The following is a 22,855-nucleotide window of genomic DNA, read 5'->3' as shown; positions in this document are numbered from 1 at the left end:
TCGATTGTAAAGAAAGCAGCCAACATCTTCTTGGTTCTCACCATTAATTTTACCGGTAAAACACCATGTGTCTGTGTTACTCCTCCAGCAAAATAACTCATTGTAACCTCAATCGGGATAAGATTATCTCGAGTCTTTTCCAATTTAGCCATCATTCAGGCTGGGAGAATGTTAACAGTAGCTTCGTTATCGACCAGAACCCGAGTGGTTAGACATCATTCCAGGTGAACGGAGATATACAATGGGTTCAAATGTTGAGTCATTGTGAGAGTCATCTTTCAGTAATTATTTTTTAGAAGGGGACCCTAATTTAACTGTCATGAGCGACACATTTTTGGCTTCCTCCTTGAAATTAAATGATCAGTGCTATATGATTATCAAAGGTCCTAACTCTTCCACATTTCCTTTCATCATACTTGGTTGAGATTATTTAGCTTGAAAACATAATAGTAATGTCATCACCATACTATAATCCAATGTAATTGGTGGAAACGAGCCAAATTAAATGATTGAATTCAGACATTGCCTCTAAGGTGTTTCCAAATTCGGTTTCTTATCCACTTCATGTGGAACCTCATTCTTAATTCCTTCATTCAGCTTAAAATGAGTGTGATTCTAATGTTTTTTCTTTAGCAAACAATTCTTCAATCAAAATATCATCTGAGAACTCTTCCTCGCTTAAATATTCATTTGATCCTTTCATATACATTCCTACCTTTTCATAATTTCAATTTTTGACCAAGTCATGCCTGTTCACAACCCCAAGTGTAGGGTTGTGATGTAGTAATAATCTCGATAAAACCGAGATCGAATCCACAGGGACTGGACTTGTACGTTTCTGACATTAACTAGAACTAGAACTAGAAGAAGATGTGAATCTAATTTTGAAGTAATTAAGAGAGTAATTGTGATTAAAGTAATTAAAACTTGTAAATTTAAAGGTGGGAACTAGGGTGTCAAGGATCCACTTGTAGCTCTTGGGATGCTAGCTTACTTTGATTCAAAAAGCACACTTGGAATTGGAGTCCTATCCTATCTAATTGGAAGATAAAGCAATCAAATCAAATCTGAACTTTCATTAACCTAATTCTTAATGGAGGAGAATTGTGAAGGTTGGAAGGGATTCCATCACAAACCATGCCCAGGAGACGATGCAAACAACGGGATTTACCAATCCCACAATCTCAAAATAGGAAGAAGAAGATACTCAAAGCTATTGCAGATCTATTGTAATTTGAGTCATAACAAACCATTAAAAACTAAAAGTATTCCTTAAAAATCAAATTAGAATCCATGAAGTTTAACATAAACATGAATTAAAGTAAAGAAAACATCCTAATCACACTACAAGCTTCACCTCATAGCCCTAGCTAAGAGGTTTAGCCAACCGTAGACATGATTCAACCAAAGTCTTTTAGATAAAACATGAAAACAACTAAGGAAGAAGAAGAAAAACTCTTGGCGATGACTTCCCTATCCTTTTGGTCCACTCCTCAAACCCTAGAACATGCCTAGGAACATTCTAAGGACTCTTATTTATAGTTGTGCATTGCCTCCTTGCGAACCAACTTAGAAAAATCTGGAAACCGACTCAAATTTATGAAATTCGCGCAAAATCTGCGTAACCCTCGACTGGTCAAGGGTTACCTTCGACTAGTCAAGCACCACGTTCTACTAGTCGAGGACCACCTTCGACTAGTCAAAGATCGCGCCAATTTAGAATCTGATGTTGATGGAGTTCAAGTCGAAATTTCCTTGACTAGTCGAGCAAGAGCTTAGACGAGTTGAAGAAGAGCTTATACGAGTCGAGACAGACCTTAAACTAGTTAAAGATCATGCAAATTCACTTCAAATCTTCGATTCTCTTCATTCCTCACTTGGTTTACTTGGATGTTTGACATGTGAATTATTCATTCTTGGTTTTCTAAGAACGAACCTTTGGCTTGGTGATTTTTTAGCATTAAATCCATGCTTTTAACATTTTTTTCAATCCAAGCTCTCAGATTCACCTTACAACACAAACATGTATAAAATATAACATTAAGCAGTATCATGTTCATAAAACCAAGATATAAATAGGGGATAATATGCAATATTTGATCCTCAGCACAATTCCCAACTAGTATTTTGCTAGTCCTGAGCAAAGTATGCGAAAAATATTTCGAGAACTATTATAAATTTTCCATAAGTTCAATAGGTTTTAAAAATAATCCAGATAATAGAGTTCCAAAATACATCAATGTTGAGCATTATTCTCTCCTAAACTCTAGCATTCAGTAAATTTCATAATCAAGTTCAAAGCGTTAATCCTCCAATTAGAACCATTCCAAACATTGAGTTCCATGGGTGCATAATGAAGTCGAGACCTATCACAATCAAAGGTTCAATTCTTCTTTTTCATGATAACATTAATAATCAAAAGAGCATTTAGGACAACCAAAACCTAAAATGAAACTTGTCTTACAGTTCATCTTTTAATTCTTCTTTTTTTTTTTCTCTAGCTTATGATTTTTCCATTGATGGTTTTCACGCTATGTTCAATCTTTTTAAAGATCTTTAATAGGTGGCCTTTTCGATGACAACTGTTTTTTAGCTGAGCATTATATTTTCTTTCTTTCTTTTCAACTCTTCTCATCAAACGTGATGGACAAATTCCCCAGGTTGGTTTCTTTCATGCTTAATAATCACCAAGTTAACAATTCAATGTTGACTGAAGCTTTAATGTGACGACTAGATGTGACATGTGAAATCATGACTCGATCAATGTTTAAAACTTCTACTCATGGATTAATAATTCGAACTTAACTTTAAAATCTCCAACTAACCAAATCCAAGAGACATAAATCATCAACATTAAGCATCATATAATTTTAATTTTCAAAACTATTGTACCTTTCTGCAATTTTTGCTCAAGGACTAAGAAAACAACTAATTAGTTTACCTAATCTCCTCATCCCCAACCTGAAATCTACATTGTTCTCAATGTAAAAGAAATAAGCATATAATGTAAAAGTGGCAATGAAAAGAAAAGGGAAGTGATGGAAAGATAATACCTGAAGAAGAAATTTTGATGCCCCATGTAAGACCCGTATCCTAGTCCGTATTGTTCCATCGACTGCCGCGATCCTTCCCGTCAAATTCCGGTATCATGCGACCTATAATCGACGTTTGCACGCGATCCTAGGTCATATCCTGTAGATTTGAGTCAGCTTAACCCGAGACCCGTACCATTACGATCGCACCGTTGCCGCGGTTCCAACGTCGCGTCTCGTGCGCCAACCCGACGCTTAGATCATAAGATGTGGACTGTGCATTTTAATGGCCGTGGACCGCATATTGCGGGACCCACTCATCCCATGTGGCACCAATCTCTAGGTAATCATGAGGGTGATGGATGACATCACCCTAGCTATAGCCACCCTACCCTAGCCTTAGCCACCCTACCCTAGCTATAGCCACCCTACTCTAGCCTTAGCCACCCTACCTTAGCTATAGCCACCCTACCCTAGCTATAGCCACCCTACCCCCTAGCTTTCTTATAAGCATTTATTGCTAGCCACCCTCTCTTACAAGTAATCATGGCCTACCTAAGCTACCCTCTCTCTCTCTTTACAACCTTCTCTCTCTCTCTCTCCCATTTCTCATCACTTTTCCCAAGCAAGGAAAATCCCATGTCCAAGCCTTCCCACGGAGACAAAAATGTGATTTGGTGGCCCACTTCTCATCCCAAAGATCCTTCATCCAAGCCATCCACTTCTCATCTCCCTCCATCAAAGTGAAGCACAAAGAGATCGGCTTTCCAACGGACCAAGGAGATCGACGGTGGGTGCTTGTTAGGATAGATTTTTCATGTTTTTGATGATGGGCCAAGTGAGGCCTACCGATTGATGGTATGGATTTTACTTTGGACCCTAGGTGTGGCTAATGGCCCACCTTGATGCTCATGATCATTCCATGATGGGGCCATTTTCCATGGACCCCATCATGATGTTTATTTTCCTTACATATAAAGAGGTCATCTAGACCTTACATTTGGTGGAGAAAGGATCTCCACCGTTGATTTTTGTTTTAGTGGGCCCACATGTATTGGGACCCACTTGATGTATGATTGAATGTAAGGAGGGCCCATAGTGTCGGGGTCCCTCCATCACACGTATTCTTTTTTCTCTCTCCCTCTCTTTTTATTTATTTTATTTTTGTGTGTGATGATGTGGCCTTATGACCCACCCAGATGGACCCCACGATGAGGCATGCATTTTATCCAAGTGATCCATAAGTGGAAGCTCACTTTATATGTGTAGCCATGTGGTGGCCCACCTAAGCAAGGCCCACCTTAACATTATTTGTATGCCCAGACAAAAAAAGAAAAGAAAAGAAAAAGAGAGTCCAGCATCTCTAGACGTGAACTGGGAAGGCACAAATATTAGCTTTTTTCAAAGCTTATTGGTGGGCCACTTGTGTGGACTCCACATTGATGTATGAGATCAATCCATGCCATCCATCCTATTTACCAACTCATTTTAGGCATTGAGCCCAAGAATGAAATCTATCCGATCTTTGGGTGGGCCATAGCATGTAAAATAGTGGTGTCTACCGTTGAAAGTCACCCTATCATTTTTTATGCACTGAAAAACATCGGATATTGGACTCGTTGGAATGGTCTTGAGCCATAGAGAGCAATGGATGGGCTGGATTCAGTTGATGCGGGTCCCATACATGAAAAACCACAGAAAAACTCGTTTTCAAAAAAAATAAAAATATATTACATGCAGCAGACGCTGCTGCTGTCAGAGACGCAGGCAGCGCCTGCTGCTGGCGGGCGGGCGGGCGGACGAGAGCAGACCCACAGCCCTAGCCGTGGGCCCCACCATGGTGTATATTTGTCATCCAATCCTTTCATTAGGTGGGCCCCTGCTTGAAGTGGGCTCCCTCCAAAATTCGGCCCAATCTGAAACTCAGGTGGCCCACATCACGGGAAACAGTGGAATTGAACGTCTGCCCTTGAAACTCATTTTCTGGGCCACAGAAGTGTTGGATCAAGATGAAATTTGTTTTCCTCTTCATTCCAGGTCCGTATGACCTTCTCAACAGATTGGATGGTTAGTAAACATAATGGTGGGCCCCACGTGGGACCCATAGTGATGTATGGGTTCATTCACACCGTCCGTCCAGGGGACGGTGTGTGCGTGTGCGTGTGTGTGTGCACGTGTGCACGTGTGTGTGCGTGTGTGTGTGTATATATATAATATTATATACAGTATTGTGTATATATATATATATATATATATTATAAACTATATATTATATTATATATGGTATAAAAGATGGTGGGCCTTCATGTGGACCCCCACCATGATGCTTGTGTTACATCCAAATTGTCTAACCATTTTGAAAGCTCAATCTATAGTCCAAGTGGACCCCACCTTGGTATATATATAAGGCCATAGGATTAGGCCCATCTTTATGTATTATGGCCCGTTGTTGGGGCCCACTTGTATAGACATGGGGCCCATTTGGGGTGGCCCACCTAATGTACATAAGGCCCATGTGATTAGGCCCATTCGATGTATTTGTGGCCGTTGTTGAGGCCCACCTTGATATGAATATAAGGCCCTTGTTATAAAGCCCATTGTTCTATATTCAAGGCCCATGGGTTATGGCCCATTGCAATGTGTACAAGGCCCATTGATGCGGCCCACTTGATTTATATAAGGCCCTTATGAGGTGGCCCATTTGATGTATCTAAGGCCTATGGGTCGAGGCCCAATAAGACGTATATAGGCCCATTGCAATGTGTGATTCCCTATGGTTTGGGTAATGATATTTTATAGTGGGCCATGCCTTGGGAGCAATGTTGGTTTGATGTCCACGTTGTAAGAATAATGTTAGTTAAATGTCCACATTATAACTCTCCCTAGGGCCCATTAGTAGGCCCATACTTGTTGATGGTTCATCACTTTATAACATGCTTAGTATAGCTCCATGATACATGCCCATATGCATCATATGTAAGCTGTTGGGCTGAGGCATTTACGGGACTCTTTATGAGACGGAGTGCCCCCACATGAGTGCGTGGTACGCACAAGATTACTGCATGATTTGACGATGTGACTCATGCATCCCGCATATGTGTGACTTGATCACTGCACGCCCTAGCGACATCAGGGTCGTGGCCTCCACAGGCTCATCGTGGATGGTCGTATTGGATATCGAAAATATTGGTTCTAGCACTATGGGCACTTAAGATGTCCTTGGGTGAAAATCTCAGAACCTTTTTGGTACCAGGAGATGCTCCAACGTCTAGACCGAGTGGATACATGAGCGCCGGAGTGTCGAATACCAGTAGGCCGCATCTCCCACTGTGTCGTTGTCGGTTGGAAGGGGGTGTGGCCTTATCCGCCCGAGTGAGGGGGCTATAAGCTAGGCTGAGTTTGACCAGCTCGCAAATGAGTCCGCTATCGACGAGCCGGGTAGGTATTGGCAGATACTGGTCAGGTGGATAGTGTGGTCTCTTCCACTTGCTTGATTGTGCAGCTAAGGAGGAGGCAGTCAGTGTGAGGTGTATTAGACCCCGGTGATATCCAGAGAGGAACTATACTGATATGTGTACTTGACGAGTACTGGCACGCTTGCTTTGCATTTCGCATATGACATTTGGCTACATAGGCCTCGCATCACATGGCCTTGGTATGGCCGATAGTATTCATGTCTTGCATCATATAGCTTTGGTACAGCTAATAGCATTCATGGACTTACCGCATACTTCCACATTACTCTGATATTGTACACTTGGCACTTGTCTTGCACACACACTTACACCACCCTCTAAGCTTTTGTAAGCTTATGCACGACCATTGCGTGCAGGTGTCGTTGGACAGCAGCAGCGTTGAGGCAGGAGCGCGCATCTGATCATTTTGGAGTTTTTTTTATCACCTTGTATTTTCCTTTCCCCATTGTACTTAAAATTTTTTGATATAGTGGATATGTGGTGATGTTGTTTTCTGACTTGGTTATGCTCCATTACAAAAAAAAATTTCATACTGAAAATCCTCCTTGTAGGATCCCAAGATTGGAATCTGGCATGTAAGTGTCAGAATCTGAGAATGGGGTACTACGGAGGCTGTCGGTGCCGGATTCGGCGATCGAAAATTTTGTGAGCCCGTTTTTCGAGTTTGGGGCGTGACAGAAGTTAGTATCAGAGCATAACTTGGGAATACCTAAGGATCACATCACATATCTGCTATGAACTTAGAGTGGATAGGTTCCGAGTCCGAATAACTTAGCAATTTTCTGACTTAGGCCCTTAACGTTTATGCCTTCGAGAATTCTCAAGGTTGATAGGCCCTTGTTCCTTCCTGTAGGACATAATGGCTAGAAGATCGACCCGAACGAATCCCGCTCCACCACCTGCGACTCTCGCTCCACCACCTGCGGCTCCCACTTTACCACCTGTGACTCCTGCTCTACCACCAGATATTCCTGATTTTCAGCTCGAGGATGTTACTCCTTTACCTGAGACCAATGCGGATCCGACTGTACCCGTGAGTGCCACCCAGGTGCAGCAGATGCTTCAGGCGATGACCGCTATTCTTCAGGAGCAGAGTAGGCGTCCCACTGTTACACCAGCCGAGGCCGAGCAGGAGCGTGCGAGCGCCCTTCTCAAGGACTTCCGACAGCACGATCCTCCGCGTTTCTGGGGTGAGCCTGACCCTACTGCAGCAGAGATATGGTGCTCCGAGGTGGAGAAGATATTTGACACCATGAGATGTACGACCCAGCAGCGAGTCCCATTAGCTATATTCCTTCTCCAGGGTGAGGCTCAACATTGGTGGGCATTTGTAGCCCGATCGGTAGCGGCCGATTTTGTGTGGACCTAGGAGGACTTTGTGGAACGGTTTGACCGGAAGTTCTTTCCCGAGCATGTGCAACAGCAGCGCGCATTAGAGTTTGAGACTCTGGTCCAGGGAGACATGAGTGTGTCCCAGTATGAGGCACGTTTCGTTGCACTATCGAGATTCGCGACGTACCTTGTTGATGATGAGGGGCGGAAGGCCCGCCGTTTTGAGAACGGTTTGCGTCCTGCCCTAAGAAGTCATGTGATAGGACACCTGCTTCTGACATTTGAGTAGATCATGGAGAGGGCACAGATTTCTGATTCAGATTGGGCTAGTTTGCAGAGAGCCCGTGACTAGAGAGGAGATCAGAAAAGGAAGGCGCCCTCTGGTAGTTCCCAGCAGCAGCAGCATCGTTCACAGTAGCGACGCATGACCCGCCCAGCATTTCGAGCACCGGCAATACCCCCAGCACCACCTCCAGGACCGTTTGCAGGTACTTGTTTTGAGTGCGGTAGGACAGGGTATCGCGTGCACGAGTGTCCCCATCCACAGCGGCAGCAGCCGAGGACACCGCATCAGCCCCCACGACAGCCACAACAGTAGCAGCAACGACCACAGCACTAGCCTCCCCCACAGCAGCAAAGGCAGCAGATCAGGCCGCCACAGCGGCAACAACATCAGCAGAGACCTCAGAGGGGACCTGCACCTCCCCAGCAGGCCCAGGGCAGATTTTATGCCGCACAGCAGGACCCTCAGTCATCAGGAGGGGTCGTCGATGGTACTCTCCCTGTTTCTTCATGCATTGTACATGTAGTGTTTGACTCTGGTGCATTGCATTCCTTTGTGGCCGCTGATTTCTGTCGATCAACTGGTTTGCCGATGGAGTCTGCCTGTGAGGGTTTGTCAGTATGGACGCCCTTAGGGAAGACTGTAGTATTAGACCGATTTTGCTCGTCTTGCCCCGTTCTGATTGGGGATATCTTCTTGCCTGTCGACCTATTCGTATTGCCAATGTCCGATTTTAATGTTATCCTAGGTATGGACTGCCTCGCCGAGTACCATGCCGTATTGGACTGCTTCGCGAGGACAGTCACGTTCTATATACTCGGCGTGCCAGAGTTCCAGTTTGTTGCCGAGCCCAGAGGAGAGCAGCTTTCCTGCTTGTTGTCGTGTGCTGTTGAGGAGTCAGTTTCTTTGTGTATCGACCAGCTGCCAGTCATTTGTGGTTTTCCCGATGTGTTCCAGGAGATTTCGGGGTTATCACCTCGTCGGCACACCAAATTCCAGATTGATCTCGTGCCCGGTACCGCTCCTATTTTGAAGGCCCCATATCGTATGACACCATTGGAGTTTTGGGAATTGCAGAAGCAGTTGGACGAGTTGCGCGAGTTAGGCTTTATCCGTCCGAGCAGTTCGCCGTGGGGAGCGCCGGTACTCTTCGTGAAAAAGAGGGATGGCTCGTTGAGGCTTTGCGTAGATTACCGCGAGCTCAACAAGGTCACGATCAAGAACAAGTACCTGCTTCCGAGGATCGATGATTTGTTTGATCAGCTGCAGGAGGCGCAGTTCTTTTCAAAGATAAACTTGCGGTCTGGTTATCATCAGGTTCCGGGTTCGAGATGAGGATATCTCGAAGACAGCCTTCAGGACTCGCTGTGGTCATTTTGAGTTCCAGGTCATGTCCTTCGGACTTACCAATGCGCTCACAGTGTTCATGCAGTTGATGAATGAGGTCTTCTGTCCGTATCTCGACCAGTTTGTTGTGGTGTTCATCGACGACATTTTGATCTACTCGAGGACTCGTGAGGAGCATGAGCGGCATCTAGAGATTACATTACAGACCCTCCGTGCACACCAGCTTTATGCGAAGCTGGAGAAGTGCGAGTTCTGGCAGGAGGAGGTGAAGTTCCTCGGTCATGCAGTGACGAGGCAGGGTGTGACCATGGACCCCTTGAAGATTGATGCCGTGCGTCAGTGGGGCCAGCCCACGAACACATCTGAGATTCACAGTTTTCTTGGTTTGGCGGGCTACTACCGACGTTTTATTGAGGGATTCTCTCGCATTGCAGCCTCGTTGACCAGGTTGACCCGGAAGGGTGCTGAGTTCGTTTGGAGCGACGCTTGTGAGCAGGCATTTATGGAGCTAAAGGACTGCCTCACGTCCGCTCGTGTCCTCACTCTTCCTTCTGGGAGTGACGGATTTATTGTATTTACTGATGCATCACGAGTCGGCTTGGGTGCTGTCCTGATGCAGCACGGGAAGCCGGTGGCTTATGCGTCTCGTCAGCTCAAGGTCCATGAGCTGAACTACCCCACGCATGATTTAGAGCTGGCAGCAGTGGTCTTCGCACTGAAGGTGTGGAGGCACTATCTTTATGGGGTGAGGTTCGAGCTCTTCTCCGACCACAAGAGCTTGAAGTATCTGTTCTCTCAGTCCGACCTGAACATGAGGCAGAGGCATTGGATAGAACTCCTGAAAGACTATGATTTTGATCTCCAGTACCACCCAGGTAAGGCGAATGTGGTGGCGGATGCCCTCAGCCGCCAGCCACGAGGCCTGGTGGCACACATGATGATTCAGGAGTGGAGGATACTCGAGGATATAGTAGAGTACGACTTCGAGTTTGGTCTGCAGTCTTCTATCGTTTAGCTATCGAGCCTGTCGATTCAACCCTCTCTTGTCGCAAGGGTGGTCAAGGCTCAGCAGACAGACGAGTCGTTATAAGATTACCGAGCAGAAGCTACATCTGAGAGTCAGACAGATTGACAAATTGGTTCTGATGGTGGACTTCGTTTCAGAGGTCGATTATGTGTCCCGAATATTCCTGAGTTATGCCGAGATCTTATGACGGAGACACATCGATCGCGATTTTCTATCCACCCTGGCTCGATGAAGATGTATCGCGATATGAGGCGTCAGTATTTTTGGACAGGGATGAAGTGCCAGATAGCTAGCTTTGTGGCCGAGTGTGACACGTGCCAGCATGTCAAGGCCGATCATCAGAGACCTCCTGGTCTATTGCAGCCGTTGAGCGTCCCGATGTGGAAGTGGGAGCACATATCTACTGATTTTGTCATGAGTTTGCCGATGACACAACGCGTTCAGGATGCCATCTGGGTTGTTGTGGACCGTCTGATGAAGTCGGCACATTTTCTTACGATTCGTGAGACTTGGCATACGGACCGGCTCGCCAAGATGTTTGTTGATGAGATCGTGAGACTGCATAGCATTCCTGTCTCGCTCGTTTCAGACCGAGATCCGAGGTTCACGTCTCAGTTTTGGAGGATCTTCTAGAGAGCGATGGGGACTGATTTGGAACTCAGCACCCCGTATCATCCGCAGACCGATGGCCAGACCGAGAGGGTCAACCAGATCCTTGAGGATATGCTTAGGGCCTGTGCGATTGATTTCTCGGGTAGTTAGGACAAGCACCTGCGATTGGCTGAGTTCGCGTACAACAACAGCTATCAGGCGACCATTGGCATGGCTCCTTTTGAGGCATTATATGGCAGACCATGTAGATCTCCGAGCTGTTGGACCGAAGTTGGAGAGCGGCGTCTCCTAGGTCCCGAGCTTGTGCTGCAGACGTCAGAGACTATCGACATCATCAGGCAGAGGATGCGCACAGCTCAGAGCTGAAAGAGGAGTTTTACTGACCGTCGGCGTCGTCCCTTGGAGTTTGTCATTGGGGACCATGTGTATCTCAAGGTCTCACCCATGAAGGGTGTGGTTCGTTTTGGAGTGAAGGCCCCGAGATTTATAGGACCTTTCGAGATCACTGAGTGCATTGGCGCCGTGGCCTATCGGCTTGCCTTGCCATCTCAGTTGTCTGGCGTCTACAACGTTTTTCATGTCTCTATGTTGAAGAAGTGTGGGTCAGACATCGTGCCTATTATTGATTGGCAGCCGTTGGAGGTTCGTGAGGACGCTTCTTATGTTGAGCAGCCAGTTCGTATCCTCGATCGAAAGGAGCAGGTCCTGCGGACCAAGGTCATTCCCTTGGTGAAGGTGTAGTGGGGCCATCATAGTGTGGATGAGGGGTCTTGGGAGAGCGAGGCGGAGATTCGCGAGCGCTATCCCCATCTTTTCGATGTTTGATTGTATGTTGTACTGTGTTTTGATTATATATGATGTTATGTTTTCTATTTCCTTATGAGTTACGATTAGCTGCAATGATAGTGTAAATTTTGAAGATGAAATTTTTATTAGGTGGGGAGAGCTGTAAGACCCGTATCCTAGTCCGTATTGTTCCGTCGACTGCCGTGATCCTTCCCGTCAAATTCTGGTATCATGCGACCTATAATCGACGTTTGCACGTAATCCTAGGTCATATCCTGTAGATTTGAGTCAGCTTAACCCGAGACCAGTACCATTACGATCGCACCGTCGCCGCGGTTCCAACGTCGCGTCTCGTGCGCCAACCCGACGCGTAGATCATAAGATGTGGACCGTGCATTTTAATGGCCGTGGACCGCATATTGCAGGACCCACTCATCCCATGTGGCACCAATCTCTAGGTAATCATGAGGGTGATGGATGACATCACCCTAGCTATAGCCACCCTACTCTAGCCTTAGCCACCCTTCCTTAGCTATAGCCACCCTACCCTAGCTATAGCCACCCTACCCCCTAGCTTTCTTACAAGCATTTATTGCTAGTCACCCGCTCTTATAAGTAATCATGGCCTACCTAAGCTATCCTCTCTCTCTCTCTTTACAACCCTCTCTCTCTCCCATTTCTCATCACTTTTCCCAAGCAAGGAAAATCCCACGTCCAAGCCTTCCCATGGAGAGAAAAATGTGATTTGGTGGCCCACTTCCCATCCCAAAGATCCTTCATCCAAGCCATCCACTTCTCATCTCCCTCCATCAAAGTGAAGCACAAGGAGATCGGCTTTCCAACGGACTAAGGAGATCGACGGTGGGTGCTTGTTAGGATACATTTGTCATGTTTTTTATGATGGGCCAAGTGAGGCCTACCGATTGATGGTATGGATCTCACTTTGGACCCTAGGTGTGGCCGATGGCCCACCTTGATGCTCATGATCATTCCATGATGGGGCCATTCTCCAGGGACCCCATCATGATGTTTATTTTCCTTACATATAAAGAGGTCATCTAGACCTTACATTTGGTGGAGAAAGGATCTCCACCGTTGATTTTTGTTTTAGTGGGCCCACATGTATTGGGACCCACTTGATGTATGATTGAATGCAAGGAGGGCCCATAGTGTCGGGGTCCCTCCATCACACGTGTCCTTCTTTCTCTCTCCCTCTCTTTTTATTTATTTATTTTTGTGTGTGATGATGTGGCCTTATGACCCACCCAGATGGACCCCACGATGAGGCATGCATTTTATCCAAGTGATCAATAAGTGGGAGCCCACTTTATATGTGTAGCCATGTGGTGGCCCACCTAAGCAGGGCCCACCTTAACATTATTTGTATGCCCAGACAAAAAAAGAAAAGAAAAGAAAAAGAGAGTCCAGCGTCTCTGGACGTGAACTGGGAAGGCACAAATATTAGCTTTTTTCAAAGCTTATTGGTGGGCCACTTGTGTGGACTCCACATTGGTGTATGAGATCAATCCATGCCATCCATCCTATTTACCAACTCATTTTAGGCGTTGAGCCGAAAAATGAAATCTATCCGATCTTTAGGTGGGCCATAGCATATAAAATAGTGGTGTCTACCGTTGAAAGTCACCCTGTCATTTTTTATGCGCCGAAAAATATTGGATATTGGACTCGTTGGAATCGTCTTGAGCCATAGAGAGCAATGGATGGGTTGGATTCAGTTGATGCGGGTCCCATACACGAAAAACCACAGAAAAACTCGTTTTCAAAAAAAATAAAAATATATTACATGCAACCGACGCTGCTGCTGTCAGAGACGCAGGCAGCGCCTACTGCTGGAGGGCGGGAGGGCGGACGAGAACAGACACACAGCCCTAGCCGTGGGCCCCACCATGGTGTATATTTGTCATCCAATCCTTTCATTAGGTGGGCCCCTGCTTGAAGTGGGCTCCCTCCAAAATTCGGCCCAATCTGAAACTTAGGTGGCCCACATCACGGGAAACAGTGGAATTGAACATCTGCCCTTGAAACTCATTTTCTAGGCCACAGAAGTGTTGGATCAAGATGAAATTTGTTTTCCTCTTCATTCCAGGTCCGTATGACCTTCTCAATGGATTGGATGGTTAGTAAACATAATGGTGGGCCCCACGTGGGACCCATAGTGATGTATGGGTTCATTCACACCGTCCATCCAGGGGACGGTGTGTGCGTGTGCATGTGTGTGTGCGTGTGTGCACGTGTGTGTGCATGTGCGTGTGTGTATGCCCGTGTGCACGTGTGTGTGCGTATGTGTGTGTGTATATATATATAATATTATATACAGTATTGTATGTATGTATATATATATATATATATTATAAACTATATATTATATTATATATGGTATAAAAGATGGTGGGCCTTCATGTGGACCCCCACCATGATGCTTGTGTTACATCCAAATTGTCTAACCATTTTGAAAGCTCAATCTATAGTCCAAGTGGACCCCACCTTGGTATATATATAAGGCCATAGGATTAGGCCCATCTTGATGTATTATGGCCCGTTGTTGGGGCCCACTTGAGTATAGACATGGGGCCCATTTGGGGTGGCCCACCTGATGTACATAAGGCCCATGTGATTAGGCCCATTCGATGTATTTGTGGCCGTTGTTGAGGCCCACCTTGATATGAATATAAGGCCCATGTTATAAAGCCCATTGTTCTGTATTCAAGGCCCATGGGTTATGGCCCATTGCAATGTGTACAAGGCCCATTGATGCGGCCCACTTGATTTATATAAGGCCCATATGAGGCGGCCCATTTGATGTATCTAAGGCCTATGGGTCGAGGCCCAATAAGACGTATATAGGCCCATTGCAATGTGTGATTCCCTATGGTTTGGGTAATGATATTTTATGGCGGGCCATGCCTTGGGAGCAATGTTGGTTTGACGTCCACTTTGTAAGAATAATGTTGGTTAAATGTCTGCATTATAACTCTCCCTAGGGCCCATTAGTAGGCCCATACTTGTTGATGGTTCATCACTTTATAACATGCTTAGTATAGCTCCATGATACATGCCCATACGCATCATATGTATGCCTGATGTGAGGAATGTTTGATCATAGCATAAGCCGTTGGGCTGAGGCATTTACGGGACTCCTTATGAGACGGAGTGCCCCCACATGAGTGCGTGGTACGCACAAGATTACTGCATGATTTGACGATGTGACTCATGCATCCCGCATATGTGTGACTTGATCACTGCACGCCCTAGCGACATCAGGGCCGTGGCCTCCACAGGCTCATCGTGGATGGTCGTATTGGATATCAGAAATATTAGTTCTAGCACTATGGGCACTTAGGATGTCCTTGGGTGAAAATCCCAGAACCTTTTTGGTACCAGGAGATGCTCCAACGTCTAAACTGAGTGGATACATGAGCGCCCGAGTGCCGAATACCAGTAGGCCGCGTCTCCCACTGTGTCGTGGTCGGTTGGAAGGGGGTGTGGCCTTATCCGCCTGAGTGAGGGGGCTATAAGCTAGGCTGAGTTTGACCAGCTCACAAATGAGTCTGCTATCGACGAGCCGGGTAGGTATTGATAGACTACTGGTCAGGCGGATAGTGTGGTCTCTTCCACTTGCTTGACTGTGCAGCTAGGGAGGAGGCAGTCAGTGTGAGGTGTATTAGACCCCGATGATATCTAGAGAGGAACTGCACTGATATGTGTACTTGACGAGTACTAGCACGCTTGCTTTGCATTTCGCATATGACATTTGGCTACATAGGCCTCGCATCACATGGCCTTGGTATGGCCGATAACATTCATGTCTTGCATCATATAGCTTTGGTACAGCCGATAGCATTCATGGACTTACCGCATACTTCCATATTACTCTGATATTGTACACTTGGCGCTTGCCTTGTGCACACACTTACACCACCCTCTAAGCTTTTGTAAGCTTATGCACAACCGTTGCGTGCAGGTGTCGTTGGACAGTAGCAGCGTTGAGGCAGGAGTGCGCATCTGATCATTTTGGAGTTTTTTTATCACCTTGTATTTTCCTTACCCCATTGTACTTAAAAGTTTTTGATATAGTGGATATGTGGTGATGTTGTTTTGTAACTTGGTTATGCTTGTGGTTATGCTCCATTATAAAAAAAAAAATTATACTGAAAATCCTCTTTGTAGGATCCCAGGATCGGAGTCTGGCATGTAAGTGTCAGAATTCGAGAATGGGGTTCTACGGAGGCTGTCGGCACCGGATTTGGCGATCGGAAATTTTGTGAGCCCGTTTTCCGAGTTTGGGGCGTGACACCCTAGCGATCAAATGCTTCAATGATTAAAATGAGGTTCAAAGGTATCATATTTCGACCGGACAATGCTCCCAATTTCTGACAATGCTCACAAGCTTTGCAAAACTCATGTGTTCTTGAACATAGTGGGCCAATAAAAGCCACATTGCAGAATTTTGGCCGTGGTCTTTTTAGTAGAAAAGTGACCACCACAGGCTTGAGAGTGACAAAATGAGATAACACTTTGGTGTTCATCTTCTGGCACACATCTCCTTAAGATTTGGTCTGGGCAATATTTAAACAAGTATGGATCATCCCAGAAGAACTTACGAACCTTGACGGAGAATTTTTTCTTATCTTGCGCAGTCCAATGTGTCGGCGTGAAACCTGTAGCAAGATAATTAGCAATATCAACAAACTGAGGTGAATGAGACACTTTGAATAATTGTTCGTCAGGGAACATATCATTTATGGGTGCCATCTCAAGGGAAATAGGAAGATCAAGTCGTGAAAGATGATCAGCCACTACGTTCTCTACTCATTTTTTGTCTTTTATTTCTAAATCAAATTCCTAGAGTAGGAGGATCCATCTTATCAAGAGGGTCTTAACATCATTCTTAGAAAGAATGTACTTGAGCGCCGCATGATCAGTGTAGATGATGATTTTAGACCCAATCAAGTAGGATCTAAATTTATCCAAAGCGAATACTGCGGCTAAGAGTTTCTTTTCCGTAGTGGAGTAATTCACTTGGGCATGAATTAAAGTTCTACTTGCATAATGAATGACATAGGGCTTCCTTTCTTTTCGCTGACCTAACACCACCCCAATAGCATAGTGCGGTAGTTAACATGCCTTTGAGCTTACATAAAGCTTTTGACATTGCTCAGTCCACTCATATGGTACATCCTTTTGAAGTAGATTGCACAAAGGATGAGAGAGGTGACTAAAGTCCTTTATGAATCTCCTGTAAAATCAGGCGTGTCCTAAGAAGGATCATACGTCTCGTATGCTCTTGTGTGGAGATAGGTTAAAGATAAGATCAATTTTAGACTTATCTACCTCAATTCCCTTAGACGAGATGATATGTCCAAGAACAATTCCCTTACAAACCATGAAATGACATTTCTCCCAATTTAGTACCAAATTCTTTTTCTCACATCGCTTCAGCACATTTTTCAGATTTTCCAAACATTCACTGAAGGATGGACCAAAGACAGAAATCGTTCATGAAGACCTCTAAATATTGCCCCACCATATTAGAAAAAATACTCAACATACATCGCTGAAAAGTGGTAGAGGCATTGCACAGTCCAAATGGCATCCTTCGGTAAGCAAATGTGCCAAAGGGACATGTCAATGTGGTCTTTTCTTGATCTTCAAGGGCTATCTCTATCTGGTTGTAGCCCGAATATCCGTCAAGGAAGGAATAGTAGGAGTGACTAGCTAACCTTTCCAAGATTTGATCAATGAAGGGCAAAGGAAATTGGTCATTCCTCATGACAGTATTCAACTTCCTGTAGTCAATGCACATTCTCCAACTGGTGTTAACTCTAGTTGGTACGAGTTCATTATTGACATTGGCTATGATGGTGATTTCGAATTTCTTGGGAACCACCTGAGTTGGACTCACCCATTGACGATCAGATACAGGGTAGATGATACTCACATCTAACAACTTAAGGACCTCAGCCTTAACCGCTTCTTTCATATTTGGATTTAATCGATGTTGTGGTTGTCAGGAAGTCTTCTCATTATCCTCAAGATGAATGCGGTGAGTACAAATCAAAGGGTCAATTCCTTTGATGTCCACAATCGGCCATCCAAGGGCTCTTTTATGTTGAATGAGAGTAGAGATAAGCATACTCTCTTATTTTTACTCCAAGTGGGAAGAAATTACCACTGGGTATGTCTCATCTTGACCTAAATAGACATTTTAAATCAGAGGGTAAAGGTTTTAGGTCAAGCTTCAGTGCTTTGAAGCTAGACGGCAGAGGCACTACATTGGTTCGGGATAATTTCTTAAATTGTGGCCTCCATCGGTTAACTTCAAGTACCATCATAGTATCAAGTAAGGCATCCATCTCCTTAATCATATCATCGTCTAAGTTAGGCGAGTGGGCCAAGCACGTCTCTAGAGGGTCAGAGTACAGAGTCAGGAGTACTCTATCTTCCATGAAAGAATCAATCAAGTTAATATCATGGGAATTGTCATCATCCTTTGACTGTTTGCCCGTATTAAAAAAGATATTCAGCTCCAACGTCATATTTCCGAAAGATAAGTTCATGACACCATTTCTACAATTAATGATTGCATTGATGTGGCAAGGAATGAGCAACCAAGAATGATAGGAATTTGAGTGCTCATATCAATGATGGGTTAAGTATCTAAGACGAAAAAATCTATTGGATAGTAGAATTTGTTAACCTAGACTAACACATTCTCAATTATCCCTCTCAGCACATGAACAGATCTATCAGCAAGTTGTAACGTGGTCCGGGTGGGTTTTAATTCACCCAAACCCAGTTGTTTGAAGACCGGGTAAGGAATTAGATTGACATTGGCACCTAAGTCAAGAAGTGCGTGCTTAATTCGATAGTTTCCAATTATACAAGTGATGGTTCGACTATTAGGATCTTTGTACTTTTATAGCACATCTTGTCTTAGGATGACACTCACTTTTTTTGTCAAAAATAATTTCTTTTGAATATTTTGTCATCTTTTGGTAGTTCATAAATCTTTCAGAAATTGGCATATGACAACATTTGTTTAACGACATCCAGTAGAGGAATGTTGACCTTCACTTGTTTCAGCACCTATAGAATGTCCTGAGAGTTAGAGAGAGGTTTTGGTGCAACTAACCGTTGGGGAAATGAAACAATATGCTTTCCTTAAGGTTCTCGTTCTAATTCTTATGGAGCAGTATTAGATATATCATTGTTGTCCTCTTCCAGGTCCTTGGGCTTTTCAGCCCTAACCAGAATGATTTTGTCAATGGTCTTCCTACTCCTAAGAGTGGTGATAGATTTAGCTTGCTCCATCTGATATGAAGAGGTTGGGTCACTAACCTCGTATTGAGGTTTTGGATTGAAGAGAGGCTGGGCTGGAGGGTCCCATTTTCCCCAGTTGATTTATTTGTCTTAAGCCCTTGTGTAGCCTTTGTAAGGTTTTGAAAGGCTTGGAGCATACCCTAATTAAAAAGCTCTTGATTTTGGATATGTTTTAGGACCGGATCCTCTCGAGGCTACCCCTGATTTAGGAATTGGTTAGGGAATCCTTGAGGAGTAGCAGTTTGTTCATTCCTCAAACTGAAGTTTGGATGATTTCTCCAACTAGGATTATATGTATTTGAAGTAGGTTCATTGAAAGGTCTTTGGTAATTATTCATGACATTAGATTGCTCATTCAGTACCTCTTGAAAGGCAAGTTTTGTTGGACAATTTTCAGTTGTGTGAATGTTGCAAGCACAAATACCACAAACAGTTTCCTTATCCTTATCCTTCTTAAATTCCATGGCCTTAAGTTTTCTTGTGAGATTAGCCACTTTAACATTAATATCATCGTCCTCTTTTAGGAGATATATTCCGCCCCTCTCCTTTGATTGAGTAGGCTTAGAAGTGGTGCTAGGTTTTTGGGAGATGTCCCCATGATTGTGTGTTTTCAGCAAGCTTGTCAAAATAATCCCACACATCATCGACTTCTTTATTCATGAATTCCCCATTGCACATTGTCTCGACCATTTAGCGTATGGAAGATGTCAACCTATCGTAGAAAAAACTTGTTATACACCATGTTTCAAAACCGTGTTGTGGCCATGAACTGACGAGATCCTTGAACCGCTCCTAACACTAGAAGAATGTTTCATCTTCCTTTTGGTCGAAGTTCATGATCGATTTTCTAAGGGTGATCTTCTTATGATATGGGAAGAATTTTTTTATGAACTCCCTTGTCATGTCGTTCTATCTACCAATAGATCATGGACGTAGTTAGTGTAACCACATCTTAGCTTTCTCTTTCAAAGAGAAGGGAAAGAGTTTCAACCTGACTGTGCCCTCGGACACGTTGGGAAAATATAAAGTGGCTATGATCTCATCAAACTCTTTCAAGTGTAAGTATGGAGTTTTAGATTCAAGTCCATGAAATTTTGGAAGGAGTTGGATCACTCCTGGCTTGATGTCCATATGTCATGTATGTTCTGGAAAAACTATGTATGAAGGTGTGCTCACCCCCACTAGTTGTGAATAATCTCATAAAGTACGAGGCGGGGGTGATTGATGCACCTCGTTTTCATCCTGAATTTCCTCAACCTCTTTTGGAGGATTTACAGGTTGATTTGCAGCCATAACTTTAGTTAACTCTGAGGATCTCGAGTGGTGTCTAATCCAGTGATGGATAGGCAACCCTTCGATCAATCCTCCTTCGCTTAAGAGACGTCGAGTGTTGTCACGGACCCACTTGGGCATGAAACATTCTCAACCCTCAATTTCAAAATCTACCTAACTTTAAAAAGAAAGAAATCTAAAAAAGAAAGGGAGAGAATTAGAAAGAGGTTACCAAATTAGAGTTTTTTATATTAAGATCCTATAAAATAGAAAAGCAAGTTAGTTTCTAAAAATAATTCAGAAAAACCCTAATATAGAATTAGAAAGGAAATAAACCCTAATCTTGACCTAATTCTAAAACTAATCAATTTTAGAAAAATACAATAGTTAGTCTCCGACAACGGCGCTAAAAACTTGTTCACAGCCCCAATTGTAAGGTCACGATGTAGTAATAATCTCGGTAAGACTAAGGTCGAATCCACAAGGATTGAACTTATACGTTTCTGAAATTAACTAGAACTAGAGCTAGAAGAAGATGTGAATCTAATTCTGAAGTAATTGGGAGAATAATTGTGATTAAAGTAATTAAAACTTGTAATTTTAAAGGTGGGAACTAGGGTACCAAGGATCAATTTGTAGCTCTTGGGATGCTACCTTACTTTGATTCAAAAAGCACAATTGGAATTGGAGTCCTATTCTACCCAATTGGAAGATAAAGCAATCAAATCAAATCTGAACTTTCATTAACCTAATTCTCAATGGAGGAGAATTATGAAGGTTGGAAGGGATTCCATCACCAAACCATGCCTAGGAGACGATGGCAAACAATGGGATTTACCAATCCCATAATCTCAAAATAGGAAGAAGAAGATACTCAAAGCTATTGCAGATCTATTGTAATTTGAGTCACAACAAACCATTAAAAACTAAAAGTATTCCTTAAAAATCAAATTAGAATCCATGAAATTTAACATAAACATGAATCAAAGCAAAGAAAATATCCCAATCATGCTACAAGCTTCACCTCTTAGCCCTAGATAAGAGATTTAGCCAACCATAGACATGATTGAACCAAAGTCTTTTAAATAAAACATGAAAATAACTAAAGAAGAAGAAGAAAAACTCTTGGTGATGGCTTCTCCACCCTTTTTCTCCACTCCTCAAACCCTAGAAGATACCTAGGAACATCCTAAGGACTCCTATTTATAGTTGTGTATCACCTCCTTGCAAACCGACATGAAAAAATTCGAAAACCACCTCAAATTTACGCAATCCATGCAAAATCTGTGTAACCCTCGACTGGTTGAGGGTTACCTTCGACTAGTCGAGCACCACCTTGACTGGTCGAAGATCATGCTAATTTAAAATCTGATGTTACTGGAGTTCAAGTCGAAGTTTCCTCGACTAGTCGAGTAGGAGCTTAGGCGAGTCGAAGAAGAGCTCAGATGAGTCGAGGCAGAGCTTGGACTAGTCGAAGATCATGCAAATTCACTTCAAATCTTCGATTCTTTGTATTCATCACTTGGTTTCCATGGATCTTTGGCATGTGAAATCTTCATTCTTAATCTTCTAAGATCCAAACTTTGGCTTGGTGATTTTTGAGCATTAAATCCATTCTTTTAACATTCTTTTCAATCCAAGCTCTCAGATTCACTTTGCAGCATAAACATGTATAAAATATAACATCAAGCAGTATCATGTTCATAAAACCAAGATATAAATAGGGGATAATATGCAATATTTGACCCTCAACAATGCCCCTCATGAAGTTTGGTTGATCCTTCCACATTCATTCCCGCCTTCTCATAATTCTGATTTTCAACCGAGTCAGGCCCCACATGAACTTCAGTCATATTGATCGATATATGTTCTTCTCCTTCTAACTTTGACATCGCCTCTAATTTTCGTTAACCTGGAATTCAAAAATTCTAGAGCGTTACTATTATGACCTTAAATAAATATGGATTAATATGTGCATCCACACTTGAAAGTCTTGAAAACTCACACATAAAAACATATCTCTAGGTATCAGACCTTGACAAAACTTCGAACAAAGCCTTAAAGATAAATTAAACCATAAAAATATGATTACATATCCTTAGGAAGTTGTCGAATATGCCCAATCACTTAACCTTGAGTCCTGCCTTGTGATTTATTCATCTATGGTCTAGATCTAATTGACTCACCACTGATTAATCAAGATAACCGCAACTTAATGAAGGCCTGCCTAAAACTAAGATAACAGATGATTAAATATGGATCATCTAATGTAAATAAACTAAATTGACCAAAGTATCCTATGACATCCAAATCAATGATTTAGGGTGATTAGGACCAAATCACCATT

At 43.6% G+C, this 22,855-nt stretch overlaps 1 non-coding gene across 1 annotated transcript; it reads left to right on the top strand.

Moving 5' to 3' along the window:
* The first annotated feature begins 19,984 nt into the window (after positions 1-19,984).
* LOC131241821 (small nucleolar RNA R71) lies at positions 19,985-20,091 on the top strand. The gene has a single exon (XR_009169390.1). It is a non-coding gene; the product is annotated as a small nucleolar RNA R71 (small nucleolar RNA).
* Positions 20,092-22,855: the final 2,764 nt, after the last annotated feature.

The sequence above is a fragment of the Magnolia sinica genome, chromosome 3 (assembly GCF_029962835.1).
Source record: "Magnolia sinica isolate HGM2019 chromosome 3, MsV1, whole genome shotgun sequence".
In the NCBI taxonomy this organism is placed as follows: domain Eukaryota; kingdom Viridiplantae; phylum Streptophyta; class Magnoliopsida; order Magnoliales; family Magnoliaceae; genus Magnolia; species Magnolia sinica.
Note: the sequence above shows the minus strand (reverse complement) of the source record. Positions and strands in the feature narration are given on the sequence as shown.